At 37.2% G+C, this 10,816-nt stretch overlaps 1 pseudogene; it reads right to left on the bottom strand.

Moving 5' to 3' along the window:
* Positions 1–6,499: 6,499 nt before the first annotated feature.
* Positions 6,500–9,772, bottom strand: LOC114699063 (annotated as a pseudogene).
* Between the last annotated feature and the right edge of the window lie 1,044 nt (positions 9,773–10,816).

Here is a 10,816-nt window from a genome sequence, read left to right as displayed (position 1 = left end):
CCTGAGGGTGAGAGTGAGATAGCTGGCCACATCTTGCCTGCCATGTACCTGTAGGGGACAAGGAGCTGACCCTCACCCTTACCATGGACTACAAACTACTCAGGATAATTTTGAGGTGGCTAGCTGAGATGATCTAGCTTCACAAACTATTAGAGCGAGGACTTGAGACAAGCCCTTCACTTTGGCATTATGCAGAGACTGGACAACAAATGATATAGCTGCCTCTCCTGGAACTTGACAATTAACCCAAAAAATGTCTTTTCAGGATCCCCTAAAGATGCCTTCACCCATAAACAGCAGGAAGCAATTTTAAGAACATGATGCCTACATTCCCAAGAGGTGGGGTGGGGCAGGTGGTTTTTGGTCTTTCTATGTGTTTTGGGTTTGGAATAGTTGTCATTGTTTAGGAGGGCTGGCTACAAGTTGTTATTGTTAATGGTCAGGACAAAGGCTAAACAAAGGAGATTAGATTCAAGTTCTTGTTTGAAAAAAAAGAAAAGTGAGAAAAGAGAAGAAAAGACAAAAGAGGATATAGATACGAGGTAGATTATGGAATCTACCCTGAAAAGAAAAAAGAGAAGATATAGATATGATATAGATAAGAGGTAAATTAATGAATCTACTTTGAAAAGCAAAAAGAGAGGATATAGATATTATGTGGATAAAAAGGTAAATTATTGAATATACTTTTAAAAGACAACTACTAGTTTTAAATACTTTACATTGGATTGGATTTTATATATTGTATACAAATTATATATATTGAGATTGATATTGTTAGAAAATGCTATATGTATATTTCTAATCTTGTTCAGGATATTGTACTTATACAGTTCATTTAACAATGTAATGCAATTTGCTAATCCTTGAATGTTATTATTACCAACTATTAGGATATAATGAAATGAAAGTTAGTTATACATTACAGTTGAACTTGTAGTCATATTAGGTATGTTTTCAAGGTCAAGCAGAGATATATTTTAGATAGACAGGTCATCTTCAAACCCTTCAGAGATCTACAGAATGGCATTTAAAATGTTTTGGTAACATAGATTTTTTTCCTTTTTATGATTATGAGACATGTCTGCTCCTGGCAACACCAATCTACTCCAGAGAAGATATGGGCATTGAAGAAAATGCACATGGAGTTAACTCTTATTGTGGCAAAAGTTAGCCACTGGACAACAAAGTGCCCTCATATCGACTGCTGACACTATTCTATATCAAAATGGACAGACAGAATACAAAACAAAGGACTACCAATCCTTGCCAAGACAAGTGTGGTTGCAGCTTTGGCAACAGGTGTCCTTTGAAGCCAGGATAATATGGTACCATCACTGAAGTGGCTTTGCAATCCAGAAAAGGTACAGTGTCTCTTTCTTTGAAGGCAGCTGAACAGGCAGTGGACTGATGGCTTCTGGGGTACAGTGGAACAGTAGCTGAAACAGTTATTCTTGAAGAAGTAACTAGGCTGACGGAGTCTAACTTCTCAATGGTAGACTGGCATTTAATAAAGGAGATGAAGCCACCCACAAGCCGAGAAGAATGGGCAGCTGAATTTCAAAAACACCAGCAATTTCCAGAATTTAAAATTCTGAATCATGACAGGACACTGGCAGAATTCAATTTTATCTAGTACATGAAATTCTTGCACCAAATGTAAGGTTGAACTGTAGGCCTTGTGTACATCCTACTTCACAAATGAGTCTGTCAGATACCCTAAGCCTGTAGGCCGAAGATGATGCCCTAACTTGCAGAGAAACCTCAGGTGACTGTCCAGGCAGCTGGCTGTTTCTATCATAATTTGTTTTTTGGAAGTCACTTGTTTGCACTTCCTGTTTTACTAGGTAATATTATTTCCTTCTCAGGTCTTTGAGGGAGTTGAAGATTAGATAGTTGTAGTAACAATTTTTCTTGTTAAGAAATTCAGAAAAAAACTCACTAAGGAGGTGTAAAGTGTATAAGTTTGGAAGACATTATAAGATAGTTTTCTGTTGGTAATACAAGATAGAATAGAAAGTGAATCGGGTACATTTTGGACTCACCAAAATAGGATAGATAATGGAATATTTTCTCTGAATTTGTCAATGCAAATGGACTAGACATTGTTGATGTATTTATTGGTTGTATATATTGTACGTAGTTATTGTATTTATTGTATATAGTTTTTCTTATATTAGTTATAACTTTTATTTTTATTAGACAAAAAAGGGGAAATGTGGTGATACTTTATTTGTGCTGAAATGTGGTGATATTTTATTTGTATGTTAATAAATAAAACCTGCCTGGAGATCAGGGGGAAAAGGCCAGCCATTTTAAGTACACAAGAAGTCAGGTAGCACATACCCTTAATCCCTTAGCAGGCAGGATCTCTGTGTGTTCAAGGTCACACTAGGGAACAGAGTCAATCATGGTGACACACGCTCTTAATCCCAGTACTAACCATAGAGGCCTAGAGGTCTATATAGACAGAAAGTGACAGAGCTGTGTAGGTAGAGGAAATGAGGTAGCTGGGCTAAGAGAGCCAATGAAAGGGCAGAACAGCAAGGCATATAAATGTGGGTAGATAGTAAGTAACTCACATTTGGAAGGTGCAGAGTTGATGAGGTAAGGTTGGCTGGTGGTTTTCCCTATTTCCTTGATCTAATGCTTTCATCCCTATATTAGGCTCCATGTTTTTTTTATTTAATAAGACCATTTAGAAATCCATCTACATATAGCCTTTACTACATTGAGATATCTTCCATCTATTCTTAGCTTCTTCAGGACCTTTATTGTAAAGGTGTGCCGAACTTTGTCAAATACCAATTTTGCACCTAAGATGGTTGTGTGGTTTCTGCTCTTAATTCTATTAGCGTATTATATTCATGGATTTGCATATATTGAACCAACATTCCATTGCTGGGATGAGACAGACAAAGCAACTTTGTCTGATCTTTCTAATATGCTCTTAGATTCAGTTTAGAAGTATGTCTATTTGAGATTTTGCCTCTTTGTTCAACAAGGTTATCTGTAGTTTGACTGTTTTTTTTTAAACTTATTTCTCTCTTTCTGTGTGTGTCTTTATCCATTTTGAATACTAACATTTTAATAGCTTTCACACTGAGTTTAGAAGTGTTTGTGTTCTTTCTATTTGGTGGAACAGTATAACAACGTGTAGGGCTTTTTTGTTTGTTTGTTTTGTTTTTTTAGGTTCAGTGAAATCCATTTGGTCTTGGGCTTTTCTTTGTAGGTAGACTTTTAATTACTGCCACCATCTGATTGCTTGTAAAGGGTCCATATAGTTAGTTTTTATTTTTTAATAGGTCCTATGCATTTAGAATTTATCCATCTCATTTAGACTTTTCAAATTTGTTAGAATATAGTTTTCAAAGTATGCCCCGACAATTTTCTGGATTTCATTAGGTTCTGTTTTAACAACTTTCTATCTTTTATTTTATTAACTTTGGTCTTCTCCCTATTTACTTTGGCTACTGTTGGCTAGGGGTTAGTCAATATTGTTAATTTTTTTCAAATAACAAACTTTTGATTAAAAATATATTTAATCAAAGATATATATATATAATTTCTAGTATCTATTTCAGTTTTTAATTTATCTCTTTCATGATCTTTATAATTCTTGCCATCTGCTGTGCTTGGGTTTGACTCCTTACTTTTGTGGAGGTTAGGTAATTTATTTGACACTTCTCTGAATTTCTTCCTTTGCTTGTGTATTAGTAAGGTGTGTGGAGGCCCAAGGTTTGATGCTGAGTGTGGGAGACTAGCTGGGAGACAGGCTCCTACATATTATGATAGGGTACTCTTGAGGAGAGAGGGATAAGAGATATTAGGTAGAAGGATAGAGGGAGGAGAAATATTAACACAGGATATCCTTGGGAGGGCCTGGACCCTGCCCCTGCTGTCTCTTCTAAAGGGCTATTTATAGGAATGCCAATGGGTGGAGCAAAGACCTCTCCCTCACTCAGCCAAGTGTAGACCCTTGCAGTCACCTGGTAACCATGCACATGGTCAAGCAGTTTTCTAATGCAGCTCTGCTGGGTAAAGCAAGCTCAGATCTCACCAGAAAACCTTTGTGGGCCTCCACAGCTGGGACTCTTCATCAATCACTCTTTACTTTATTCACTGAGGCAAAGTCTCTCAGTTAAATCAAAATTTCACCTATATGGTTACCCTAGCTAGCCAGCTTGCTCCAGAGATTCTTTGTTGTTGCCTTCCAAGAGAGCAGCAATTACAGATGCTTGTCATACCCATCTGACATTTTTGTAGTCTCCAAGGATCCAAACTCAAACCCTCTCACTTGTTCAGTAAGTACTTTATCCACTGAGCAATTGCCCCAGTCTATAGTTTTTTTTTCTTTGTTCTTTGGGGCCCACCACTCAGCTCTCAAATAAATACATGGAGACTCATTCTTACTTATGAATGCCTGGACTCAGCTTGGCTTGTTTTTAACCAGCTTTTTTTTGACTTAAATTATCCCATCTATCTTTTGCCTCTGGACTTTTACCTTCTCTATTTCTATATATCTTTTCTTTTATTCTTATTCTGTATCTGCTGTATGGCTGTGTGATTGACCTGTGACATCATCCTATCCTCCTTTTCTTTCTTCATCCTCTCTTTCTTCTTCTATTTATTCTCTCTGACTAGAAGCCCCACCTATTTCTCTCTCCTGTCTAGCTATTAGCTGTTCAGCTCTTTATTGTACCAATCAGGTGTTTTAGGCCGGCAAAGTAACACAACTTTAAAGAGTTAAACAAATGCAACATAAAAGAATACAACACATCTCTGCATCATTAAACCGATATCCCACAACACCAGTCTTTCTGAGTTTTTAGTGTGAATATTTATAACTATAAACTTCACACTTAAGATTGCCTGGTCTGTGTCCCAGAGGTTCTTGTCCATTGTCCTTTCATTATCATTTGATTGTATGGAATTTTAATTTCCAGCCTGATTCTTTACTGACCTACTCTCCACTCCAAAATGTATTGTTTGCTATCCAAGTATTGGTGTATTTCCTGAGATTGGTTATTGGCTTCTAGTTTAAACTGTTCTAGTCTGATGGGATGCTGAGAATTATTTCAATTTGAGTCTTATTTTCTGGCCTATCATGTGGTCAGTTTTAGAGAAAGTTCTGTGTGCCGCTAACAAGAATGTTCTTTTCCTATCATGTTGTGTAGATATCTGTTGTCTATTTGATCCATGATGTAATTTAACTCTGAAGTTTACTTGTTTATTTTTAATTTGGAAAAATCATCTAGGTATGAGAATGAGGTATTAAAATCTCCCTTTATTTTTGTGTTCTAAGATTTGGTACACACACACACACACACACACACACACACACACACACACACATTAGTTATATCCTCTGGATATCTATTATTTGATTAGTCCATAGCAGTCTACTTTCTTCGGACTGATTTTGGTTTGAAGTCTACTTTATCAGGTATGACAATTACTACCTCAGCTTGTGGCTTCCATTTTTTCACCTAGAAGTTTGATTCCCCAAATTTGACTCCCAATGTATGGATGCCTTTCTTAGCCATGTGGCACCGATTCTTAAGAAATTTCATGAAAACTTTAGTGAGACTTAATGTGCAACAAATGGCATATGACTCAGTTGAGCAGTAAAAATTATCTGAGCACTTCTTCTATAACCTCCAGAGATGATTTCTGTATATTCCTTGCCTTAACGGCTTTGTAGACTCTGCCTCTGACTAGTTTTCTCACTACTGTGAGAACTCAGTACTACATTTCCTATACCAACCTCAATGTAGCTATCTTTCCTTTTGTACAGATTATAAAACAGATTTTGATTTTATAAGTATAGTCATTATCAACATTAAGATTTTGTTATCTTCTTGCTCATGTTGAGTCTTCTGGCTAGAAATATTTTTTAACCTCTCATTTAACATGTTTGATATAGAGCATCAGTTCAAATAGGTGAAGTATTTCCTATGGAGTTGATGTTGTGGGTCTTGTGTTTATGCTGTGATGAGTGTCCCGAGACAATGTTGCTTTTGTAACAGATAGATTTCCTTGCTTCTGTAAGATCTCATAAAAACAGGACTATTGTCAGCCAGGCGGTGGTGGTGCATGCCTTTAATCCCAGCATTCGGGAGGCAGAGGCAGGCGGATCTCTGTGAGTTCGAGGCCAGCCTGGTCTACCAAGTGAGTTCAGGAAAGGCACAAAGCTACCCAAAGAAACCCTGTCTCGAAAAACCAAAAAAAAAAAAAAAAAAAAAAAAAAGGACTATTGTCTATAGTGCTGAAGAAGGCCAGACTGGTCTCAAACTCATTGCAATCCTCCTGCCTCAGCCTCCCAAGTGCTAGAATTATAGATGTGAGCCACAAAGCTCAGTTTAAATCCCTTATTACAAATAGATATATGAATATGATAAATTCCATATTATTTGATCAGATGTATTCAAAAGGGATCAATTCTCAATCACTTTTTATAGCTGGCAGAGGTGGATACTTCATGTTTCCAAGTACACTGCTAAGTGGAAGAATGAATTCTATGGACCCTCATGTTCCTAGTGTCCATCCCAATGTTAAGTGCTCAGATGTGATTCGGTGTATCTATGGATGGAGACAGACTACCATGTAGACAGAAGATCTACCCATTCACCAAGGCAGTGAGAGGACGTGTTTTCTTAAACACTCATCATAGAAACCATAAACTTGTGTGATCTGTCTGCTGTCATGATCTTTCAGTAAAGAACCTTAAGAACTACAAGCAGTGTAACTATTTCAACTGTCCACATAGTTTCCCATAAACAAGTAATTTGTATCTGATGGTTTCCCATTGATTATAAAGAGTTCCATGAGGTCATGAAATTGCCCGTGCACACTGCCTCACACACAGTGACTGGATATCTGACTTCTTGCATGTTGGATTCTTTTGTCAGGATTTCTTCAGCCTTCTCGTAGAGGCTCTTGACCTGGGACTTGGAGATCTGCTTGCACTCTTTCAGCTGTTTGATCCACTGATCCAGCTCCTTGGTGAACAATTTCTTGCCAGAACCAGCTGCTGCTCTGTGCTGCTCCTCAGGGTGCTTCCTGCAGCCTCTGGTGGCTGTTAGGTGAGTGCCATGCTGACTCGCTCAGCAGTGTTGGGCCTTGGTCACTGTGCCTCCTTCTCTGCTCGCCCTAGCTCAGTATTAGTATTTAAAGAATACTTAGGATATGTATGGTGAATAAATTTACACAGAATTTAATGTTTTGTTCAATTTGTTATTCTGTATTTGTATGACAAAACAGCATGTTCTGAAAAGTTCTGACCTCACAGAACTAATCTGTTTTGGTAGCCATAATAGAAATATTTGCAAAGTATGATGCTTGGAATTCTTTGGCTATTATGAATAGAGGATGCATAAAATATTTTTGCATTTAATATTAGTGGTTTAGAAGAATCATTTTGAATCTTTATCAATACCATTAAAGGCCGCACCTATTGAAAACACTTGAGTTTAAAAGACATTTGAGGGTTAAGTAATAAAAGAACTTTCATATTTTGATGTAATGAAAAAAGTCCTTGTTTTGATTTTTTTTGACACATTCTTTCTGTGTATCCCTGGCTGTCCTGGAGCTTGTTATGTAGACCAGGCTGGCCTTAAACTCACAGACAGATCCTCCTGTTTGATTCTCAAGTGCTGGGAATGAAGGCTTATACCAGCATGCCTGGCCTTTGTTTTAGGTTCTTTGAAACAGTCTCAATATGTATCCTCGATGGGCCTGGGGTTGCTGAGTAGAGAAGGTTGGCTTCAAGCTCAGAGATCTGCTTACCTCTGACTCCAGAGCCCTGGATTAAAGTATGTGCTCATATACCTGGCTGAGATCTTTTTTTATTAACTACTAGATGCTAATGTTGGTTGCGATTTGAAAAAGTAGTATAAAATATGTGGGTTAAAAATTTCAAGCCAGACTTACTAATTATGGGTCTGGCCAAGGTAGCCTTGAATTCCATATTCACCTGGGGATGGCCTTATCCTGATGCTCTTATCCTGATGCACTGTCCAGCTTATGCTTTAAATATGTAAAATGTGAACATGTTGTTCCTTTGTTCAAACTGCATAGGTTTTGACTCAGAGTTGAAGAATAACCTTTTTCATTCAGATCTGTTTGATTTCTGTTTGCTTTTTATCCTTTTTGGCCTATGTCCACATGAGTTAGTTTTAAATCATCACTATTACTCAGCTTTCTTTAAGAATGTTTATTTGCTTTTACAATTTTTTAAAATATCTTAGATTATCCATTACTCTAGACAATTTTTGTGTTTGGAGTGAAACCCAGGCAAGGCTCATGCTAGTCAATTGCTTTACTACTGAGGCAAAAATACTTGTTTGATGTTTGAAAATATTTTTCTTTGGTTTGATTTCAGTAAATAGATTAATCCCTTTGTTTAACAAATCTTTTGTATTAGTTTTTACTTCATCTGTAGGTTTTCTCACAGGATGATAATTGTGCTGTTAGCTGACTTCATTTCTCAATTTTTAAGGCATTTTTTGTTTGTTTGTTTCATGTATACTATCTTTGAATAAAGACTCAAGCTTTTCTTCTGGATAGTAATGAGAAAAAAAATACACTATGCCACAAGACATATAGTAGAATATTAGACTATTAGACTATTTCCTACCATTCCTTCAAAGATATTTGTCCAAGATTACTTCTGTATCACCAGTGGCACAGAAGAATTAAACAGCAATAAGATTGCTCAGGACTCAATCTTTCTAGATGTTTTCAGACTTTATTTTTTTTTTAATTAATTAATTTTTTTCTGAGACAGGGTTTCTCTGTGTAGCTTTGTACCTTTCCTGAAACTCACTTTATAGATCAGGCTGGCCTCGAACTCACAGAGATCCACCTGGCTCTGCCTCTCAAGTGCTGGGATTAAAGCATGTGCCACCACTGCCCGGCAGAAATGTTTTTGAAGGGGAAGATAGTGACAACTGACTGTTTCACAGAAAGCACAGCCCATGGCTGATTACCCATTTTGTTAAAACCTTGGTTTCCTTTCATGTAAGATAAAGATAATGTTAGCATCAATCTAGTTGGGTTGTTAAAAAAAATAAATGGAACAAAGTATGAAATGTATCTATTAAAGGGCAGCATATTATAAGAATGCAATAAATGGTTGCTATTATCATGTTCATTAGTAGTAAAAGTAACAGCTATCCACAAGATTCTGTCAATACTTGGGGATGTATGTTTATTACCATGCATTAGCATAAAATGGGAGATCATTGGACTATGTGACATGTTAAATAAATATAATGGTCCCTTGTGCTTGGAACTCAAATCTGCATATTGACTTCACAGCTGTAACACTATTAATTAAATCTTGTCTTTCAAGATGTAAATAGCTTTTTAATGTACTGCTGCTGCCAGATTCTCTTGCTCCCTACTGCTCTCACTAGGAGTACTTGGGTATCTTTGGAAATTTCCAAGGCTATTTTTCATGCTTCACTTTAAGATCAACAAGGGTATAATTAAGTTATTGTTGCTTCCTTGAAAATTGCATGACTTGGGATTATTTTCCTTCCAAGTACCACATGCAGCCATAAAGATAAGTATTTTTTCATCTGGCATATGTAAGATACCAAGGGACCTACTGAAAATTCAACTCATACTTTTATTTTCCAAAGAGCTATCCTGACATTGTTCTGGCATCTTGATGCTGAGTAAACGTATGAGCCAATTTGTAGCTAGAGTTTTCCTGCCGTGCCCACAGTCAGGACAAATCTTTGTCACCCGCCAGTCGCACAGCCATTCTGACCCAACCAAGTAAACACAGAGACTTATATTGCTTACAAACTGTATGGCAGGCTTCTTGCTAACTGTTCTTATATCTTAAATTAATCCATTTCCATAAATCTATACATTGCCATGTGGCTCGTGGCTTACCAGCATCTTCACATGCTTCTTGTCCTGGCGGTGGCTGGCAGTGACTCCTTCTGCCTTCCTGTTCTTTCTTTTCTCCTCTCTGTTAGTCCCACCTATACTTCCTGCCTAGTCACTGGCCAATCAGTGTTTCATTTATTGACCAATCAGAGCAACACATTTGACATACAGAACATCCCACAGCACCAATTTTCTTTACTATTTAATATTTTGAAAGGTATAGGGCTTTTGCACCTTTGTGTAGTGGGTGTTTTTAAATTCCCCAAGCACTTGCATATGTATATTTATAAAGCAAGCAATATAAAGAAATTCACAGTGATTGACCCTATACAATTCATTAACTTCAATGCATGTTTCCTATCACTTGATAGAAAACATGGCTGACATTACCTGATTGCCTACCCTGAATGTATACATTATTTTATATTTATATGTTTTGTTTCATGACTACAGTGACCCTGTAAGGTAAGTATCATTTTCTTTATCCTATGAATAAATTTAGTGTAGCATGAATCCTAATTGCTTTTATTAAAAATCTGGAGCCAGCTATCAGGGTAAATGCTAGAAGATCAGAGAGAAAAAGGAACAAGCCACAGACTCTTCTCACCTCACCAGCTCCTCAGCTTAAAATAACAGAACTCCCGTCTCCTCCCGCCTTATATTCCTTTTCTCTAGCCAGTTGTATCATTTCCTGTCTCAACCTTCCTAGTGCTGGGATTAAAGGCAAGGCATGAGATCCCAAGTGCTGGGATTAAAGGTATGTGCCACCACTGCCTGGTCTCTATGGCTAACTAGTGCTTGGCTTTGGCTTCTGATCTTCAGGCAAGCTTTATTTGTTAGAGCTTACACAAAATATCGACACATTTTAGCTCAAAAGGTTTAAGAAATATGGCAAGAAGAGAGGCAGATAGTG

The sequence above is a fragment of the Peromyscus leucopus genome, chromosome 2 (assembly GCF_004664715.2).
Source record: "Peromyscus leucopus breed LL Stock chromosome 2, UCI_PerLeu_2.1, whole genome shotgun sequence".
NCBI lineage: Eukaryota > Metazoa > Chordata > Mammalia > Rodentia > Cricetidae > Peromyscus > Peromyscus leucopus.
Note: the sequence above shows the minus strand (reverse complement) of the source record. Positions and strands in the feature narration are given on the sequence as shown.